The 23,863-nt window shown below is 33.5% G+C and overlaps 2 pseudogenes; one reads left to right on the plus strand and one right to left on the minus strand.

Annotated features, from left to right (window-relative positions):
* LOC137398130 (ATP-binding cassette sub-family F member 1-like) overlaps nt 1-23,863 on the minus strand; it is a 743,032-nt pseudogene that overhangs the window by 39,487 nt on the left and 679,682 nt on the right.
* The window catches only part of LOC137398761 (ATP-binding cassette sub-family F member 1-like), a 50,387-nt pseudogene that overhangs the window by 25,029 nt on the left and 1,495 nt on the right, over nt 1-23,863 (plus strand).

Here is a 23,863-nt window from a genome sequence, read left to right on the forward strand (position 1 = left end):
AATCTTGTTTAAAGCAATCTTTTTTCTAATCTCGAAGTGTAGCTTTGGACGAATAGATGGACACGGCTTTTAGAAATTACTTTTTACTAAAAAATTATCTTGCAAACGTTAGAGTCATGTTATATATATATATTTTTTAACTTTTTATTGGAATTATGGCCAACAGAGTATTATATATATATAGAGGGGAATCTGGGAGTACTTGAGGATATATTAGAATATATATATATATATATATACACATGTAGATATATATATATACATGTAAATATATATATTATATGTTAATCTATTGGCAATCATTTCATTTCAATTAAAAATGCTTTTCAAATTATGCCATACAACAATAAAGCTGAAGCAGCTTATCGAAGAATAACAAACATGACAGCATTTCAGTGTAATTTCCGAACTTCTTTGATTGCTTCTTGCGGAACTGCCACCATGATAAAATGTAGAACTCACTTAAATACCCTCTTTGATAATGGTTTTGAAAAGCACATAGAATTATGTAATACACAGTCATTAAGCAACTAAAACTGATTTGTTTATAGAAGAAGACAAAATACTTGCCATAGATTGCATCACCGACAATTGTTACATTCAAGATTCAAAATAAAATACTTTGAAATCCGCATTAAAATGTTATATAGTACAAAATTTACACATTTCTCAGAGCCTTGTTCCTTGAGCCAACCCTCTTGCTGCTCAATGAACTGACCAATCACCTCGATCTGAATGCTGTCATATGGCTAGACAATTACCTGCAGAATTGGAAAAAGACCCTCCTGATTGTCTCCCACGACCAGTCTTTCATCTACAACGTCTGCACTGACATTATTCACCTTGACATTCAAAAGCTCTTTTTCTACAAGGGCAACTATGGTGAGTACCTGCATTATATTAGGAACCTAGGTTATATTTAGGTTTCTCAGGGGTAATTTTAGTTGAACAGTTGTTATGGTTGGTGGAATTTACTTAATTAATGCCGCGTGATTCGGGGAGTGCGTTTCATTGATGCCGCGTGATTGGTGTAGTTCTCTTCGTCGATGTATTTGTATGGATGTATTGCGATCGCTTCACGATATATGTGGTTGTTTAGCATCATTATTAGTATATATTTGGTTGTGTAGCATTATTATTCGGATATATTTGGTTGTGTAGCATTATTATTAGAATATATTTGGTTGTTTGGCAGTATTATTAGGATATATGCGATTGTTTAGGATTATTTTTAAGATGTATGTGGTTGTTTACCATTGATATTAGGATATATGTGGTTGTTTAGCATTATTATGATTATGTATTTGGTTGTGTAACACTATTATGTTGATATATTCGGTTGTTCAGCATTATTACTAGGATATATGTGGTTGTTTAGCATCATTAGGATATATGTGGTTGTTTAGCATTATTAGTAGAATATATTTGGTTGTTTAGCATTATTATTAGAATATATTTGGTTGTTTAGCATTATTATTAGGATATATTTGGTTGTGTAGCATTATTATTAGGATATATGTGGTTGATTAGCACTATTATTTGGATATATTCTGTTGTTCAATATTATTATTAGGATATATGTGGTTGTTTAGCATCATTAGGATATATGTGGTTGTTTAGCATTATTATTAGAATATATTTGGTTGTTTAGCATTATTATTAGAATATATTTGGTTGTTTAGCATTATTATTAGGATATATGTGGTTGTTTAGCATTATTATTAGAATATATTTGGTTGTTTAGCATTATTATTAGAATATATTTGGTTGTTTAGCATTATTATTAGGATATATGTGGTTGTTTAGCATTATTATTAGAATATATTTGGTTGTTTAGCATTATTATTAGGATATATGTGGTTGTTTAGCATCATTAGGATATATGTGGTTGTTTAGCATTATTATTAGGATATATTTGGATTTTAGCATTCTCATTACGATATATTTGGTTGTTTAGCTTTATTATTAGGATATATTTGGTTGTTTAACATTATAATTAGGATATATTTGGTTGATTAGCTTTATTATTTGGATATATTTGGTTGTTTAGCATTATAATTAGGATATATTTGGTTGTTTAGCTTTATTATTAGGATATATTTGGTTGTTTAGCATTATAATTAGGATATATTTGGTTGTTTAGCTTTATTATTTGGATATATTTGGTTGTTTAGCATTATTATTAGGATATATGTGGTTGTTTAGCTTTATTATTAGAATATATTTGGTTGTTCAGCATTCTCATTACGATATATTTGGTTGTGTAGCATTATAATTAGGATATATGTGGTTGTTTAGCACTATTATTAGGATATATTTGATTGTTTAGCATTCTTATTACGATATATTTGGTTGTTCAGCATAATTATTAGGATATATTTGGTTGTTTGGCTTTATTATTAGGATATATTTGGTTTTTTAGCATTATTATTATGATGTATTTGATTGTTTAGCATTCTCATTAAGAAATGTTTGGTTGTTTAGCATTATTATTAGGATATATTTGGTTGTTTAGCTTTATTATTAGGATATATTTGGTTTTTTAGCATTATTATTAGGATGTATTTGATTGTTTAGCATTCTCATTACGATATATTTGGTTGTTTAGCATTATTATTAGGATATATTTGGTTGTTTAGCTTTATCATTAGGATATATTTGGTTTTTTAGCATTATTATTAGGATATATTTGATTGTTTAGCATTCTCATTAGGAAATGTTTGGTTGTTTAGCATTATTATTAGGATATATTTGGTTTTTTAGCTTTATTATTAGGATATATGTGGTTGCCCAGCATTATCATTAGGATATATTTGGTTGTTTAGCTTTATTATTAGGATATATTTGGTTTTTTAGCATTATTATTAGGATGGATTTGATTGTTTAGCATTCTCATTAGGATATATTAGGTTGTTTAGCTTTATTATTAGGATATATGTGGTTGTTCAGCATTATCATTAGGATATATTTGGTTGTTTAGCAATATTATTAGTATATATTTGGTTGTTTAGCTTTATTATTAGGATATATTTGGTTGTTTAGCTTTATTATTAGGATATATGTGGTTGTTCAGCATTATCATTAGGATATATTTGGTTGTTTAGCAATATTATTAGTATATATTTGGTTGTTTAGCTTTATTATTAGGATGTATGTGGTTGTTTAGCATTATTATTAGGATATATGTGGTTGTTCAGCATTATTATTAGGAGATATTTGGTTGTTTAGCTTTATTATTAGGATATATTTGGTTCTTTAGCTTTATTATTAGGATATATGTGGTTGTTCAGCATTATCATTAGGATATATTTGGTTGTTTAGCAATATTATTAGTATATATTTGGTTGTTTAGCTTTATTATTAGGATATATTTGGTTGTTTAGCTTTATTATTAGGATATATGTGGTTGTTCAGCATTATCATTAGGATATATTTGGTTGTTTAGCAATATTATTATTATATATTTGGTTGTTTAGCATTATTATTAGGATGTATGTGGTTGTTTAGCATTATTATTAGGATATATTTGGTTGTTTAGCATTGTTATTAGGATATATTTGGTTGTTTAGCATTATTATTTGGATATATTTGGTTGTTTAGCATTATTATTAGGATATATGTGGTTGTTTCGCTTTATTATTAGGATGTATTTATTTGTTTAGCATTATTATTAGGATATATTTGGTTGTTTAGCATTGTTATTAGGATATATTTGGTTGTTTAGCATTGTTATTAGGAGATATTTGGTTGTTTAGCATTCTCATTACGATATATTTGGTTGTTTAGCTTTATTATTAGGATATATTTGGTTGTTTAGCATTATTATTAGGATATATGTGGTTGTTTAGCATTATTATTAGTATATATTTGGTTGTTTAGTTTGATTATTAGGATATATGTGGTTGTTCAGGATTATTATTAGGAGATATTTGGTTGTTTAGCATTATTATTAGGATATATTTGGTTGTTTAGCATTATTATTAGTATATATTTGGTTGTTTAGCTTTATTATTAGGATATATGTGGTTGTTCAGCATTATCATTAGGATATATTTGGTTGTTTAGCATTATTATTAGTATAGATTTGGTTGTTTAGCTTTATTATTAGGATATATGTGGTTGTTCAGCATTATTATTAGGAGATATTTGGTTGTTTAGCATTAATATTAGGATATATTTGGTTTTTTAGCTTTATTATTAGGATATATTTGGTTTTTTAGCATTATTATTAGGATGTATTTGATTGTTTAGCATTCTCATTAGGAAATGTTTAGTTGTTTAGCATTATTATTAGTATATATTTGGTTGTTTAGCATTATTATTAGTATATATTTGGTTGTGTAGCATTATTATTAGGATATATTTAGTTGTTTAGCTTTATTATTAGGATATATTTGGTTGTTTAGCTTTATTATTAGGATATATTTGGTTTTTTAGCATTATTATTAGGATGTATTTGATTGTTTAGCATTCTCATTACGATATATTTGGTTGTTTAGCATTATTATTAGGATATATTTGGTTGTTTAGCACTATTATTAGGATATATTTGATTGTTTAGCATTCTTATTACGATATATTTGGTTGTTCAGCATAACTATTAGGATATATTTGGTTGTTTAGCTTTATTATTAGGATATATTTGGTTTTTTAGCATTATTATTATGATGTATTTGATTGTTTAGCATTCTCATTAGGAAATGTTTGGTTGTTTAGCATTATTATTAGTATATATTTGGTTGTTTAGCATTATTATTAGTATATATTAGGTTGTGTAGCATTATTATTAGGATATATGCAATTGTTTAGCATTATTATTATGATGTATTTGGTTGTTTAGCATTATTATTAGGATATATTTGGTTGTTTAGCATTATTATTTGGATATATTTGGTTGTTTAGCATTATTATTAGGATATATTTGGTTGTTTAACATTATTATTATTAGGATATATGTGGTTGTTTAGCATTATTATTAGGATGTATGTGGTTGTTTAGCATTACTATTAGGATATATTTGGTTGTTTAGCATTATTATTAGGATATATTTGCTTGTTTAGCATTATTATTATTAGGATATATTTGGTTGTTTAGCATTATTATTATGATGTATTTGGTTGTTTAGCATTATTATTAGGATATATTTGGTTGTGTAGCATAATTATTTGGATATATTTGGTTGTTTAGCTTTATTTTTAGGATATATTTGGTTGTTTAGCATTAGTATTAGGATACATTTGGTTGTTTAGCATTATTATTAGGATTTACGTGGTTTTTTCGCTTTATTATTAGGATGTATTTAGTTGTTTAGCATTATTATTATGATATATTCGGTTGCTCTGCATTATTATTAGGATATATGTGGTTGTGTAGCATTATTATTAGGATATATTTGGTTGCGTAGCATTATTATTAGGATATGTGTGGTTGTGTAGCGTCACTCAAAAAGATGTTCAAACAGAAGAGGAAGGAGCAGATAAAGGATTATGAAAAGCAGGGGAAAAGACTGAGAGAATTGAAGGCGAGTGGGAAATCTTCAAAGGATGCTGTAAGTTGTATTTCCTCTGTTTGCCAGAGGATTTTATCTTCGTTAGGAAGAGGGTTGAAAGTTCTGCCACTGATGAAACAGATCTTAGGGAATTCGGTTCCATTCCACAGTAGACCTCGTGAGATGCTCTTTAGACTGTTAAATTTGCTATAACTGGAACTACTTTTATAGACTTGCTGTCACTGGCAGCGGAGTCGTGCTGCTGATCTGTCCTGGCGATTCTATAAGGCTACATTCAGGTTGCTATGTTTATCATACAGGATTGACAGTTTCAACAACTCTTTATTGCGGAATTGGGTAGCACATCCATAAATTTGGAGTTGTCCTCCAACTGCCATATTTTAATGATGTGCGACAGGCATTTTAATTACTCTATCAGTGGCTTATGCATGAATCCAAAGTTGCAGCATACACCCTACGCCTTTTTCATAAGGCATACATTGTACTGTTGTACTTTAAAAACAATAAAATAATTTTAAGATATCATCACAATTGCGCATATACAGGGACCCTAACTGGCTCGACTTTTACGTATCTTTGTGATTTTCAATCAAGGCTGAAACTTCCGGAGTGTTCTTAAAGTTGTGAGGGATACGCAAGATGTAAACACAAGATACACAGATCAGAGTTCTCTCAAACAACAGTTTGGGGTTCAATTGGTTTCACCTAAGATTGTCTCTCCAACTGAAGCCTGGTTCCCATATACGTCGCTAAGCACCGTGGACAGCACCGCAGGCTATTAGCGGTGAATTGGGAACCTACGCGCCGAGGATCGACGGTAGTTGCCGGCGGCATTGAAATAGTTTAGCGCTGTTCAAATTTCGCCAAAGGCCGCAGGCAAAACCTTCCCGAAATGCATGTACGGGTGAAGGTCACCGTTATAGAAGTGGCATGGCGAGTGAACATTTTTTTGATTACACAGTTATGTTTAGCGATGCAGCTTATATGTGAACAGATGCCGTCGAGCCTAACTTTGCAAACGTTTTGTTGCGCAAGTTACAGCCGGAGTATTGCAACCGATATGCGGATATGGGAACCAGGCTTTAGGTGACAATAGAGTTTTACAAAATAACTAAGCTTATGTGGAAAGATGCTTTCCACTGTAACAGATAAACAGAAACCACTAGCATAAAAAGAAACTGCTTACGAAACATTTTAAATACTGATTTTGTAAATTAAATCTGTTCAAACCACTTTTGCTATAGTATTGTTTCAGAGGCAGCCTGATGGTTTAAAACTCCTGGCCTCCAAACACAAGTTAGGGTTCAACTCCTAAAAAGGCCATTGACAGTGACAGGAATGTCATCAAACATTAAATTACTCTCTACCATAGGCATGTCTCCAGTCATTGAGGTTCCCTTGACACTAGACTCAGACATGTACAGCCAAGATCTCAGAGACATTGTTTGTACAATAATACTTTTATAAACACTCATAGCCTCTGCTAGCAGTAGGCTAAGCAGACGTCATATCTGATCTTTGAGGGGTTGCTTTCCCAAACATGCATACTTTCTTACATGACATGAAGCAATGGAATCATTTAAACAAATACATTGTATAAAATTCAACTGATCGAGATCGTGGAAATTGTGTCATACATATAATAGAAACGTTTTTAATATGTAGTAAAAATATATACTTTTTGTTTTGTTGTTCTTTGGTATAAACTAGAATGCAGCTGTCATGATCAGTTTATCACTTTATCCTCATGGCTTTCATCTTTATGTTGCTAGTGAGATTATATTTGTCAATATTTATAAGTAGCCAACTGGGAGAAGCTTTGTCGTCTTCATCACTCAAAAGTCAATCTTAGTCGCAAATAGCTTGCGTTGAAAATTAATAAAATTGGACTGAGGTTGTCATGCTTGCCTATTTTAGCCAATCACATATGCGTCAGTTTTATCACGTCAGATGACCTCAAAGATTTTAAAAAGAAGTAATTACAGGATTTAATGTTGATGGGTTCAACGGATATAGAACGAACGAACGGCTCTGTGATTGACTAGATCATGTCTTGCAATCAACCAGTAGCTCGCTGTCGATGAATTGGACAGCAGCAAGCTAAAATCGCACCCCTATGGTCTCACTTTTATTAGGGAATGTTTAAACTAACTTAACTTGCTCTTTATTGGTTTTTCTCTTTGATTTTTAATTTTCAAAAACCATTTTTTCTAGAGATTTTAAACCTTCAAAGTTAGAAATTTGAGTTTTGTTATAAGTGTTTGCTGAAATTCTCCGTCGTATGTTTGAAAGTTCGTAGAGGTTTGACTTAACTATAAAGATGGGCTTACTTGGCACTTTTCAGGCTGCTATATGGTAGCTTTGATTCCTTCTGTTACAGAAGAAGGAGGAGGGGGCGGAGCCAACAGCTTAGCTCATCTGAAAAGAGCTAAAGAAAATGAAGAAACGGAAGCTATTTGAGGAGCAGTTGGATGCTCTGAAGGCTGAGGACCGGTTTACCTTCTCACAGGCCGATAAGTCGAGCAAGTCATGTAATCTCCTTGACAATGCCCTTGACATTAAGGTTAGACTCCATTGCTCCTCAGTCACATTGAACCACAGTGGTGATCGTCATTCTCGAACCTCTTATAATAAACATGTTATTTGTTAATAATTCATAGTTTGTTAAATATTTATTTGAAGAATTATGTGATTATGTGCATAAATGGAAATTTAAGGATGTTCTACTCATGAATCTTTGTTATAATGAGACCCGTATCCGAAGGCATGGTTAGATGTTTAAAAAAATTCCATTGCACAAGATTCACATTGAGACATTCGGATTAACAGCCGAGCACGCTGCCACTCGCACCAATCAACCCCCTCTCAGCATTTAAGAATACTTGTGCACATAGTTGTTACACATGACAATCTCTCACAGCTCACGAGACCACCATAGTTGTAGTCTCTTATTAAATATCAACTGATATTTGCCTCCTTAGCCTGGTTTTGGTGTAACTTGGCAGTATTTGTGCATTACTACAAACTCATTAAAAAATAAGTTTATATTTATCCACAAAATTGACCAAATGTTAGCATGGTTGTTGAGCATGCATAAATACGCAGCGGTATGAAGGTAAATTGGTTGCTTCTGGGTAGGAGTAGTGTCTAAATATTTAGTTGCCAAGTCTTTATTATTAATGTGAAATGTGAACCTGCACGCTGTTCAACTTTCGCTAAGAGTCGCAGGCAAAACCTTCACGAAATGCACTGTAAAGGTTAAGGTCAGCATTTTCGAAATGGCTTGGCGAACGAAAATTTTTATGCAATTATTTGTGATGCAGCTTTATGTGAGCAGAATCCGCTGAGCCTAGCACCGTGAGTGTCTCGCTGCACAAAATTACTGCCGGGGTCTCACTTTCGATATGGGAACCAGACTTTAGGGTAAAAAGCGACACAACTGAAATTTAACTCGAATATTTGACTCTGCAGGCAGGCACACTACTAATTGCACTGCTCCATCAACTTGCAACAAGTTAGAATAATTGTGTGCATATTTATTACACCTGATGATCCTTCACGGCACACTCCACTGCCAGTGGAGTAGCATGTATGGTTCGAGATAAAAATGAAAGTTTTTACGATAATTGGTATGAAAAACGAAAAAATTGGTGGGCAAAGAAAGGTGGCGACACAGCAGTAGCCAATCAGAGTTCAGTTTTGCTAAGTCTTTTATCACTAGTGCTTTATTAGGCAACTGTGACACAATTATTATAAATTTATCAGCGCTCAAACCAAACAAGTTTCTTTATATCGATTAATATAATTAATAATAGTATAATTAATATATATTAATTATATTTTGGTATAAACTATTGGGTTTTATTACTTTTATAACATGAATAATTGTTCACTCTGTTCTTTCAACACAATTATAATTAAGAAAAGGCAAATCAGAATTTTTTGTGTTTTGTTGAAAGTTGACAAGTTCTTGAGATGCAGTGACAACAGTGCTGCAGTGATGCAGTGAAGATGTGACGATTTTGTTGAGGATTTCAAATTGTTGTCGATTATTGCCTGGCGACAGTGATTGACATTAACTGCCAAGTGGTGGTCAATAGCTGGCGAGTGATCGTAAAAGCCTTTTAGACCTTTGTTAATGTCTGCTAAATGATTCGCCAATGGTATATTGGATTGGCGATGGCTTTCAGATGTGTCAAGTGAAAGTGGTGGCTGCGTGTTCCTCATGTAATTCTATGACAAACATGTAATGTTGCAGGTAGAGAACTTTTTAATAAGATCACGTGGGAAAGACTTGTTTGTGAATGCATCTTTCACCATAGCCAACCAAAGGAGGTATGGTCTCGTTTAGCCCACTGGGCATGGGAAGACAACTCTACTCAACCACATGACCCAGCGTAAACCGAATATTCCACCTAACATTGATATCTTGCTCTGTGAACAAGGTGAGATTATGTTAATTGTTTTCCTTCAGAACAGCAAATTGGAAGCAGTAAAGAATAAACTGGTCTTTATCGCAAGGTCATAATTGTGTCACTTTTTATAAAGTTTTTTGTATTTGGATTTAAAAGGCAAAACTACGGCTCAAAAGGCACAAACTACGGCTCTGTGATCTTGGCTGGACACGTCTTAGTTCGGTGGCAGAGGAATTATTGGAGACATGCCCGGTTACAGAGAGCAGATTAAGGTTGGGTGTCATTCTGACACCACCCATGACCTTTCTGGGAATTGAATCATAACCTGTTGTTGTAGGTCAGGAGTTCTAGATGACTAGACCTACTAGGACAAGGCAGCTCTCTATACTGTCATGACATTCAGTCACTCACAAACTAAAAAACTAATTCACTAAAAATAAATTTAAAATTTCATGTTTCTAAAAGCTTGTGTAAGAATGCTGAATCCAGTTTTTCCTGTTTGTTTAGGAGTGTTTGCTTGTTTCATAACAGAGCAATCATATCAGGCATATTTAAGGCGCAAACATACTAGGCGATTTTATCCCGTGCATTATTAGGACCGCTGTGAGAGTGAGAGAGTCATTGTGAGAGAGCATGCCTTCCTACAGCAACAGAATCATTGGTAGTCAACTGCCACTAGTGACAGTCTTATGCAAAGGCATGTTTCTTAGTTGATGGAGCAGAGATGGAATGTTTTGAGATTTCCTTTAGTGGTTGTGGAAGAAATGATAACAACTTTCAGTAAGTTGGTTGTGTAACCATAGTATAGGATTAGCATGTAACTTAGCTGCTGTCTGTAGTATATTTTGGTATGCTGCTAACCATCTACTAGGTAGTCTGTCTTAAAGATGCGGTTGTGTCATTTTTTGTTGTGTGTAAGCTGCTTACTAATTATTTCACATTTACATTTAAACACGTTTATAGTTGTTTTATTTTGTTTCTTAATTTATTTGATGGTTGCGCGTCACAACAATTTTGTCTCACACTGTACCTATTTTGTTCGTAAAGGTAAAAGCAGACGATACACCCGCTATACTCGCTGCTAGAGCTAGAGAAGAAGTTGTCTGCTGACTTTGAAAATGGGCAGGCTGATGCGGGCACACGTCTTAAGGAGGTGAGGAGTATCCCTCAACTGTCCCTGAAATTGGTAAAATGAATGATATAGACACTTTTGGAGGCATTCCAATATCTGTGTGTAAAATCATAGGCATAAAATATGTATAGATACATCTTTGCTTACTAATAGATCTGACTGCATAGATTGAGAGCGCTAGTTTTCATAGAAAATAACTAAACTACTGTGACCATGTACTATCGTTAACTTGATTAGCTTTATGGCATTTTGCTGCTTATCTGATCTCATCTGGGAATCCCTACCTCCCGACAGTGTGTATTTGATCTCCTGTTCAAGGTGGAGTTGCCTTCTCTTTAAAACTTGGGCTTGTTTCATTACGGTTAAAGATAAACTTACACTAAATTCTAGTAGTTCTTATCAGAGAATATCAGTATCTTCTATCATTTGTGATGGTTTATGATGTTGAAGGTGATCTGACTCTCAGGATGTTTCAAGATTAAATTCTTCATAACCTGATCACAATTAAAACACTCAGATTCAAGAAAGTGTGATTATGGCATCTATGGTTGCTAAAGCCTGGTTTCCATATGACAGCGCAATGATCGCGCGTGGCCCAGTGATCGTGCGCAATGCATTTCTTGGGCCGCGAGGCAGTGTTTCCATCTCGCGCGTATGATCCATGCTTGCATTGGACAGGGTGGATATTTTCCTTACTTTTTCGTAGGAGAGACATATTTCTTCGGAAAAACAGACCTCCGCTGCAAAATTACGTGGTCAAATAAAAATCAGGCTTACTCTTTCGTACGGGAGACCGATTTCTTCGGAACAAAGCCCTTCGCTTGAATTGTGGGATAGGTTGACAAGGTCGAGCGGTGTATTGTGGGATACATAATCGCACGCACCCATCGCAAGGATCCATTCTGTTGGATACTTGTGATCAGCGTACACACGTCGCGCGACCGTCGTGTGTTGACAGTTCCATATCACAACTGGCCTACGCACGACGTCGTGCGCCTTGTTGCGCGCCTTGCGCTGTCATATGGAAACCAGGCTTAAGAGACTAACAGAATAGTGCCAACTTTAACACAATAGCTGATATCAATAAAGAGAGAGACCGGTCAGCTGAGCGAATAGTGCCGTTATTTCGGCACATATTTTTCTCCTTATCATTTTAGACATGATCAAGTTTACTTGATTTTAATCTTGAAACATTGTGGTAGTCAAATTTCTTCAAACGTCAAAAAAGTCGCAAATGATAGAACAACACTGATAATTTTTGATAAAAACTACTATAATCTATATATATATATATTTGTCAAAGTCCGTATGTCTGTTGGAAATCCGGCTATGGCTATTGTTAGAACAGCTGAGCTTGACAACAATAAAGCCTCAAATTCATGGACTTTCATGGAAATTCATGGAATTCTTACTGTCATTGGAAGCCTAACCTTATTAACTAGCTTAGTGGAGTTTCCATTGGCAATATGCCAGGCTACTAGCTTGAAAGGTACAGTTGTTTGACAAAGTTTTAAAACCTTTACAGTTGTTTTTATTTCTCTCTTAATTTATTTCAACTACACGACACACTTCTCTCATGATATGTACTTTGAAAGTTATAATGGCAAATGTTGTTATATGTTAAATACAAATCAATTTTCTGTCCAAAGACTTTTCTATTACACGGGCAACGCCGGGTTGCACAGCTTGTTTATATATAAAGATATATATAAATATATATATTTTTAAATATATTTATATATAAAGATATATTTGTATTTAAATATTTCTTTGTATATAAATATATATTTAAACATATTTATGTATAAATTTATATGCATTTATACTTCTACACTTTAAGACTTCTACATCCGAACTGACAAGCATGTCCATGGTGGTAGACAAGGAGAACAAGAGGGCTACTATAATAGATATAGCAGTACCCAATGACTACAATATAGCCAGCAAAGAAAAAGAAAAGGTAGAGAAATATCTCCCTCTTGGAGAAGAGATTGAAAAATGCTGGAATGTAAGAACAACTGTAATCCCAGTAGTCATTGGGGCACTGGGCGCAATAACACCGGCGCATAAAATGTGGCTTGCCCAAATACCAACAACAATCAACTCAGGTGAGTTGCAGAAAAGTGCGCTATCGGGAACAGCTAAGATCTTGAGGCGAGTGCTCAAACTCTCAGTTCTCTGGTAGGAGACCTGAATTAGAGCAGAATTTATCACCCATACGGGTTAACTGGGATGAGGAAACAATTTTTTTTATATATTTATTTTTAAAGATATAAATATATTTATAAGTATATATCTATAAATATATATGTAAATAAATGTTCTATCTTTCGGTTTTATCTCGAGTCCATTAAAAAAATTGAGGTTGACAAACTATTTCTCTTTTTGTGTACTACAAGGTGGTATATGATTGTGTTAAAATGTTGTGATTTAAAATAGAGACCACAACTACATCTGATGGCTTTATGTTAGGTATACGAGGAAATGAAAGCTATCAGAGTAGATTCAGCGGAACCTAAGGCTAGGCGTATCTTAGCCAGTCTCAGTTTCATCAAGGTGATGCAGGAGAGACCAACCAAACATTTCTCTGGTGGCTGGAGGATGAGAGTTTCTCTTGCCAGGTCTGTCCTCTAGGACTATAGATGTCAGAATATTGGTCTATTGTGGTGCGTGCATAGGAAGGTTATCATCTTGTTATTATATTGTAAGATGACTGTTTGTTCATTTATACTTTTATGTTACTAATACCATGGCAATGCGGGAGGCTGTGAGAAATTGTAAGGTGTAATAACTAATTGCATGATTATTCCATAGTGTGGAAAGCAGTCAATTGGCACAGTTGGAGGAGTGACCATCTATGAACTTATGAGCTGTGAGTTCGAATCCTCTTTAAAGCAATCTTTTTTCTAACCTCGACGTGTAGTTTTGGACAAATAGATGGACACGGCTTTTACAAATAGCTTTTTACTAAAAAAATTATTTTGCAAATGTTACATAGTCATGTTATATATAAATAGTTTTTTACTAATTATTGAAATTATGGCCAGTACAGTAATATTTATATATATGTGCTAATTTATTGGCAATCATTTCATTTCAAAAAGAAATGTTTTTCAAATTGTGCTATACAACAATATTAAAAGAAAAAAAGGGCAACAGTTAGCCGCTAAAATCGAATGAATAGTTTGACAACTTGCGTTTAAAATGTCTTTTTCTGCTAAGAGAATGGATATTAGGTGGAAGATTGTTAAATCAGCTGATCGAAGAATAACAATCATTACAGCAATTCAGCGTAATTTCCGAACTTCTTTGATCAGTGATTGCGGAACTGCCACCATGATAAAATGCAGAACTCACTAAAGTATCCCCTCTTTGATGATGGTTTGGAAAAACACACAGAATTATGTAATACACAGTCATTAAGCAACTAAGACTGATTTGTTTGTAGAAAAAGACAAAATAATTGCCATAGATTGCATCACCAACAATTGTTACATGCAGGATTCATAATAAAATACAGTCAAACATGGATAACTCGCCCACGGATAGCTCGAACACATGGTTAACTTGAACGGTTTCTTTGGTCCGTTCCCACGTAATGATAAATTGCTATAGATAACTCGAACTCAACACTGTTAACTCGAACTGGTTTTTGCCCAACAACTACCGAAACGGTGGTTATCGCTTTAGAAAATCACTTTATTCCAAGCCATAGAGGTAAACCTCAACTTTTCGTAATTCATAAGCATCTTTATTACTACCATCGGCAAAATATTTTTGTCAACGACTTTTCTAAAGGTTTGGTGAATTTTGATTTATACCAAACATCCGCCTAGCGATCGCCCTTCAGAAGTAAGGAAAGTAGTATTCGTTAAGAGCAACACTCCAAGGCAGTTCAATTAGGAGTTTTACGAGGTTTTACGGTACATTGTATATCACTCCATTACTCACGCTTTTTGAATGGATACTTATTGAACGTACATGTATAATTCTGTGTTTAGGTCAAGCGATGAATAGTTTTCCGACATTATTTCCGTGTTGAATGAACGTCGGAATGTTGAATGTTTAAAAAATCTTAAAAATTGTTGTAATTAAACGTATACGTTGTCTTAGCTAAAAAAACTATTCACCGTTTGACCTAAACACAGAATACGTGTGTACATTCAATAAGTATCCATTCAAAAAGTGTGAGTGGTATACAATGTACCATAAAACCTCGTAAAACTTCTAATTGAACTGCCTCGAATGTTGCTCTTAACGAATCCCAGGTAAAGTGAGGTAATCCTTGCATAAACTTAAAAAAAAATCGGCAAAATTGATTGTGGGTAAAACGCTCAAAAGAAAAAAGATGTCTTTTCTTTTGAGCATTTCAACAACAATCAAGTTTTGCCAATGTCAATCTAAAAAACGTCCTGGCAATAACATCACCTCAAACAACAAACCAATCTCAAGTGATTGAAAAAATCTCTATACTTTTTGATAAAAACGTTTTAAACTTTACACTAGAAGCATTTAATTTGAAACAAGCCATATTGTGATTTTGATTCATATTATAGTTTGTATATGTACATGTATTTACTAATAAATAAGTAAATACATGGACTTGTGACACTGCTCTGACAACTGGAACGCTCTGATAATTCGAACACTTTTGCTCGGTCCCGCAAAGTTCGAGTTATTCATGTTTGACTGTACTTTGAAATCTGCATCAAAATGTTGTATAGAACAAAATGTACACTTTTCTCAGAGCCTTGTTCCTTGAGCCAACCCTCTTGCTGCTCGATGAACCGACCAATCACCTTGATCTGAATGCTGTCATATGGCTAGACAATTACCTGCAGAATTGGAAAAAGATCCTCCTGATCGTTTCCCACGACCAGTCTTTCCTTGACAACGTGTGCACTGACATTACTTACCTTGACATGCAAAAGCTGTTTTTCTAAAAGGGAAACTATGGTGGGTATCTGCATTATATTAGGAACTTAAGCTATATTCATGTTTCTCAGGGGTAATTTTTGTTAAACAGTTCTTATGGTTGGTAGAATTTGCTTAATTTATGCTGCGTGATTGGTGTAGTTCGCTTCATGGATGTATGTGTATGTCTGGATGTATTTGGATTGCTTCACGATATATGTGGTTGTGTAGCATTGTTATTAGGATATATTTGGTTGTTTAGCACTATTATTAGGATATATATGTGGTTGTGTAGCATTATTATTAGGATATATTTGGTTGTTTAGCACTATTATTAGTATATATTTGGTTGTTTAGCATTATTATTAGTATATATGTGGTTGTGTATCATTATTATTAGGATATATATGTGGTTGTGTAGCATTATTATGATGATATATTTGGTTGTTTAGCATTATTATTAGGATATATTCGGTTGTTTAGCACTATTATTAGGATATATGTGGTTGTTTAGCATTATTATTAGGATATATGTGGTTGTGTAGCATTATTATTAGGATATATATATATGGTTGTGTAGCACTTTTATTAGGATATATGTGGCTGTTTAACATTATTATTAGGATATATGTGGTTGTGTAGTATTATTATTAGGATATATTTGGTTGTTTAGCACTATTTTCAGGATATATTTGGTTGTTTAGCATTATTATTAGGATATATTTGGTTGTGTAGCATTATTATTAGGATATATATGTGGTTGTGTAGCATTATTATTAGGATACATTTGTTTGTGTAGCACTTATTATTAGGATATATGTGGCTGTTTAACATTATTATTGGAATATATGTGGTTGTGTATTATTATTAGGATATAGTTGGTTGTTTAGCACTATTATTAGGATATATTTGGTTGTGTAGCATTACTATTATGATATATGTGGTTGTTTAGCATTATTATAAGGATATATATGTGGTTGTGTAGCATTATTATTAGGATATACAGTCAAACATGGATAACTCGTCCACGGATAGCTCGAACACATGGTTAACTCGAACATTTCCTTTGGTCCGTTCCCACATAATGATAAATTGCTATAGATAACTCGAACTTTTTGCCCAACAGCTACCGAAATGGTTGTTTTCGCTTTAGAAAATCACTTTATTCAAAGCCATAGAGGTAAACTTCATCTTTTCGTAATTCATAAGCGTCGTTATTACCACCATCGGCAAAATATTTTTGTCAACGACTTTTCTAAAAGTTTGGTGAAATTTGATTTATACTGCGATACGATGAATAGCACGGGCTAGCCGGGTCACGCGTGCAAGAATTTTCGCCACGGACATACAAAACAAAAATCGCATGTTGTTTTGTATGTGCGTGGCGAAAATCCTTGAGTGCGTGACTCAGCTAACCCGTGATGAATAGTTTTCCGACGTTGATTCCGTGTTGATTCAACGTCGGAATGTTGAATGTTTAAAACGTCTTAAAAAATGTTGTAATTAAACGTATACGTTGTCTGAGCTACAAAAAACTATTCATCGTGTGACCTAAACACAGAATACGTGTGTACATTCAATAAGTATCTATTAAAAAAGCGTGAGTGATATAGAATTTACCGTAAAACCTCGTAAAACTTCTAATTGAACTGCCTCGGAGTGTTGCTCTTAACGAATCCCAGGTAAAGTAAGGTAATCTAGATAAACTTCAAGAAAAAACGGCAAAATTGATCGTGGGTAAAACCCCAAAAGAAAAAAATGTCTTTTCTTTTGAGCATTTCAACAACGATCAAGTTTTGCCAATGTCAATCTGAAAAACGTCCTGGATATAACATCACCTCAAACAACAAACCAATCTCAAGTGATAGAAAAATTTCTATACTTTTTCATGAAAACGTTTTAAACTTTACATTAGAAGCATTTAATTTGAAACAAGCCATTTTTGCTTTTGATTTATATTATAGTTTGTATATGTACATGTATCTACTAATAAATAAGTAAATATATGGACTTGCGACAGTGCTCTGATAACTTGAATGCTCTGATAGTTCGAACACTTTTGCTCGGTCCCTTGAAGTTCGAGTTATCCATGTTTGACTGTATTTGGTTGTGTAGCACTTATTATTAGGATATTTGTGGCTGTTTAACATTATTATTAGGATATATATGGTTGTGTAGCATTATTATTAGGATATATTTGGTTGTGTAGCACTTATCATTAGGATATATGTGGCTGTTTAACATTATTATTAGGATATATGTGGTTGTGTAGCATTATTATTAGGATATATATGTGGTTGTGTAGCATTATTATTAGGATATATTTGGTTGTGTAGCACTTATTATTAGGATATACGTGGCTGTTTAACATTTTTATTAGGATATATGTAGTTGTGTAGTATTATTATTAGCATATATTTGGTTGTTTAGCATTATTATTAGGATATATTTGGTTGTTTAGCATTATTATTATGATGTACTTGTTGGTTAAGCGTTATTATTAAGATATATGTGGTTGTTTAGCATTATTATTAGGACATGTGCGGTTGTGTAGCACTAATTTTAGGATATATGTTGTTGTGTAGCATTATTATTAGGATAAATGTGGTTGTTAAGCATTATTATTAGGATATATGTGGTTGTTTAGCATTATTTTAGTGTATATTTGGTTTTTTAGCATTATTTTTAGGACATACAGTCAAACATGGATAACTCGTCCACGGATAGCTCGAACACATGGTTAATTCGAACGGTTTCTTTGGTTCGTTCCTACGTAATGATAAATTGCTATAGATAACTCGAACTGAACATTGTTAATTCGAACTGTTTTTTTGCCCAACGGCCACCGAAACGGTTGTTATCGCTTTAGAAAATCGCTTGATTCAAAGCCATAGAGGTAAACTTCATCTTTTCGTAATTCATAAGCGTTGTTATTACCACCATCAGCAAAATAATTTTGTCAACGACTTTTCTAAAGGTTTGGTCAAATCTGATTTATACTGCTATACGATTAATAGCACGGGCTTGCCGGGTCACGCGCGCAAGGATTTTCGCCACGGACAAACAAAACAAAAATCGCATGTTGTTTTGTATGTGCGTGGCGAAAATCCTTGAGTGCGTGACTCAGCTAACCCGTGATGAATAGTTTTCCGACGTTGATTCCGTGTTGATTCAACGTCGGAATGTTGAATGTTTAAAACGTCTTAAAAAATGTTGTAATTAAACGTATACGTTGTCTGAGCTACAAAAAACTATTCATCGTGTGACCTAAACACAGAATACGTGTGTACATTCAATAAGTATCTATTAAAAAAGCGTGAGTGATATAGAATTTACCGTAAAACCTCGTAAAACTTCTAATTGAACTGCCTCGGAGTGTTGCTCTTAACGAATCCCAGGTAAAGTAAGGTAATCTAGATAAACTTCAAGAAAAAACAGCAAAATTGATCGTGGGTAAAACCCCAAAAGAAAAAAATGTCTTTTCTTTTGAGCATTTCAACAACGATCAAGTTTTGCCAATGTCAATCTGAAAAACGTCCTGGATATAACATCACCTCAAACAACAAACCAATCTCAAGTGATAGAAAAATCTCTATACTTTTTCATGAAAACGTTTTAAACTTTACATTAGAAGCATTTAATTTGAAACAAGCCATTTTTGCTTTTGATTTATATTATAGTTTGTATATGTACATGTATCTACTAATAAATAAGTAAATATATGGACTTGCGACAGTGCTCTGATAACTTGAATGCTCTGATAGTTCGAACACTTTTGCTCGGTCCCTTGAAGTTCGAGTTATCCATGTTTGACTGTATTTGGTTGTGTAGCACTTATTATTAGGATATTTGTGGCTGTTTAACATTATTATTAGGATATATATGGTTGTGTAGCATTATTATTAGGATATATTTGGTTGTGTAGCACTTATCATTAGGATATATGTGGCTGTTTAACATTATTATTAGGATATATGTGGTTGTGTAGTATTATTATTAGGATATATTTGGTTGTTTAGCATTATTATTATGATGTATTTGTTGGTTAAGCTTTATTATTAGGATATACGTGGTTGTTTAGCATTATTATTAGGACATGTGTGGTTGTGTAGCGCTATTATTAGGATATATGTGGTTGTGTAGCATTATTATTGGGTTAAATGTGGTTGTTTATCATTATTATTAGGATATATTTGGTTGTGTAGCACTTATTAATAGGATATATGTGGCTGTTTAACATTATTATTAGGATATATGTGGTTGTGTAGTATTATTATTAGGATATATTTGGTTGTTTAGCACTATTTTTCAGGATATATTTGTTTGTTTAGCATTATTATTAGGTTATTTTTGGTTGTTTAGCATTATTATTAGGATTAATGTGGTTGTGTAGCATTAATATTACGATATACATGTATTTGGTTGTGTAGCATTATTATTATGATGTATTTGTTGGTTAAGCTTTATTATTAGGATATACGTGGTTGTTTAGCATTATTATTAGGACATGTGTGGTTGTTTAGCACTATTATTAGGATATATGTGGTTGTTTAGCATTATTATTACGATATATGTGGTTGTGTAGCATTATTATTAGGATACATATGTGGTTGTGTAGCACTTTTATTAGGATATATGTGGCTGTTTAACATTATTATTAGGATATATGGGGTTGTGTAGTATTATTATTATGATATATTTGGTTGTTTAGCATTATTGTTAGGATATAGGTGGTTGTGTAGCAATATTATTAGGATATATATGTGGTTGTGTAGCATTATTATTATTAGAATATATTTGGTTGTGCAGCATTATTATTAGGATATATGTGGTTGTGTAGCATTGTTATTAGGATATATGTGGTTGTGTAGCATTATTATTAGGATATATTTGGTTGTGTAGCACTTATTATTAGGATATACGTGGCTGTTTAACATTTTTATTAGGATATATGTAGTTGTGTAGTATTATTATTAGCATATATTTGGTTGTTTAGCATTATTATTAGGATATATTTGGTTGTTTAGCATTATTATTATGATGTACTTGTTGGTTAAGCGTTATTATTAAGATATATGTGGTTGTTTAGCATTATTATTAGGACATGTGCGGTTGTGTAGCACTAATTTTAGGATATATGTTGTTGTGTAGCATTATTATTAGGATAAATGTGGTTGTTAAGCATTATTATTAGGATATATGTGGTTGTTTAGCATTATTTTAGTGTATATTTGGTTTTTTAGCATTATTTTTAGGACATACAGTCAAACATGGATAACTCGTCCACGGATAGCTCGAACACATGGTTAATTCGAACGGTTTCTTTGGTTCGTTCCTACGTAATGATAAATTGCTATAGATAACTCGAACTGAACATTGTTAATTCGAACTGTTTTTTTGCCCAACGGCCACCGAAACGGTTGTTATCGCTTTAGAAAATCGCTTTATTCAAAGCCATAGAGGTAAACTTCATCTTTTCGTAATTCATAAGCGTTGTTATTACCACCATCGGCAAAATAATTTTGTCAACGACTTTTCTAAAGGTTTGGTCAAATCTGATTTATACTGCTATACGATTAATAGCACGGGCTTGCCGGGTCACGCGCGCAAGGATTTTCACCACGCACATACAAAACAAAAACAGCATGTTGTTTTGTATGTGCGTGGCGAAAATCCTTGAGTGCGTGACCCGGCTAGCCCGTGACGAATAGTTTTCCGACGTTGATTCCGTGTTGAATCAACGTCGGAATGTTGAATGTTTAAAACATCTTAAAACTGTTTTTATTAAACGTATACGTTGTCTTAGCTAAAAAACTATTCATCGTTTGACCTAAACACAGAATACGTGTGTACATTCAATAAGTATCCATTCAAAAAGCGTGACTGATATACAATGTACCGTTAAACCTCGTAAAACTTTTAATTGAACTGCCTCGGAGTGTTGCTCTTTACGAATCCCAGATAAAGTAAGGAATTTTTCTTTGGTAACTTTTTCTTGAAGTTGCATAAACTTCAAGAAAAATCGGCAAAATTGATCGTGGGTAAAACGCTCAAAAAAAAAGATGTCTTTTCTTTTGAGCATTTCAACAACGATCAAGTTTTGCCAATGTCAATCTAAAAAAACGTCCTGGATATAACATCACCTCAAACAACAAACCAATCTCAAGTGATAGAAAAATCTCTATACTTTTTGATAAAAACGTTTTAAACTTTACATTAAAAGCATTTAATTTGAAACAAGCCATTTGTGCTTTTGATTTATATTATAGTTTGCTTATGTACATGTATCTACTAATAAATAAGTAAATACATTGACTTGTGACACTGCTCTGATAACTTGAACGCTCTGATAATTTGAACACTTTTGCTCGGTCCCGTGAAGTTCGAGTTATCCATGTTTGACTGTATTTCGTTGTTTAGCATCATTATTATGATATATTTGGTTGTTTTGCTTTATTATTAGTATATATGTGGTTGTTTAGCATAATTATTATGATATATTTGGTTGTTTAACATTATTATTAGGATATGGGTGGTTGTTTAGCATTATTATTAGGACATATTTGGTCATTTAGCATTATTATTAGGATGTATTTGGTTGTGTAGCGTCATTCAAAAAGATGTTCAAACAGAAGCGGAAGGAACAGATAAAGGATTATGAAAAGCAGGAGAAAAGACTGAGAGAAATGAAGGTGAGTGGGAAATCTTCAAAGGATGCTGTAAGTTGTCTTTCCTCTGTTTGCCTGGGGTTTTTATCTCCGTTAGGAAGACGGTTGAAAGTACTGCCTTGAAAAGATAGATCTTGGGGGATTTACGGTTCCATTCCACAGTAGACCTCATGAGATGCTATCTTTAGAGTTAAATTTTCTATAACTGGAACTACTTTACTAGACTTGCTGTCACTGGCAGCGGCGTCCTGCTGCTGATCTGTCCTGGCGATTTTATAAGGCTACATTCAAGTCGCTATGTTTATTATACATGATTGACTGTTTCAAACACTCTTTATTTTGGAATGGGGTAGCATATCCATATACTTGGAGTTGTCCTCCACTTGCCGTATATTCTTGATGTGCGACAGGCATTTTAATTACTCTAGCAATGGTTTATGCGTCAATCCAATGTTGCAGCAGACACCCTACGCCTTTGTCATAAGGCATGTGTTGACTGTTGTACTTTAAAAAACAATAAAATATTTCTACGATGTATTAATGCATCACCACACATGCGCATGTACACGGACCCTAACTGGCTCGGCTTTTACGTATCTTTATGAACTTCAATCAAGGCTGCAACTTCCGGAGTGTTCTTAAAGTTGTGAGGGGTACGCAAGATGTAAACACAAGATACACAGATCAGAGGTCTCTCAAACAACAGTTTGAGGTTCAATTGGTTTCGCCTAAGATTGTCTCTCCAACTATAGCCTGGTTCCCATATACGTCGCTAAGCACCGGCGATAGCACCGCAGGCTATTAGTGGTGAATTGGGAACCTATGCGCCGCTAATAGTTTAGCGCTGTTCAAATTTCGCCAAAGGCCGCAGGAAAAACATTCCCGAAATGCACTGTACGGGTGAGGTTAGGGTGGGATGCTTTCCACTGTAACAGATAAACGGAAACCACTAGCATAAAATGGAACTGCTTATGAAACATTTTAAATACTGATTTTGTAAATTAAATCTGTTCAAACTCTTTTTGCTATAGTATAGTTCCGGAGGCAGCCTGATGGTTTAAAACTCCTGGCCTCCAAACACAGGTTAGGGTTCAACTCCCAAAAAGGCCACTGACAGCGACAGGAATATCATCAAACCTCAATTTACTCTCTGCCATGGGCATGTCTCCAGTCATTAAGGTTTCCTTGACACTAGACTCAGACATTTCCAGTCAAGATCACAGAG

Source organism: Watersipora subatra, chromosome 6, assembly GCF_963576615.1.
Source record: "Watersipora subatra chromosome 6, tzWatSuba1.1, whole genome shotgun sequence".
Taxonomy (NCBI): Eukaryota; Metazoa; Bryozoa; class Gymnolaemata; order Cheilostomatida; family Watersiporidae; genus Watersipora; species Watersipora subatra.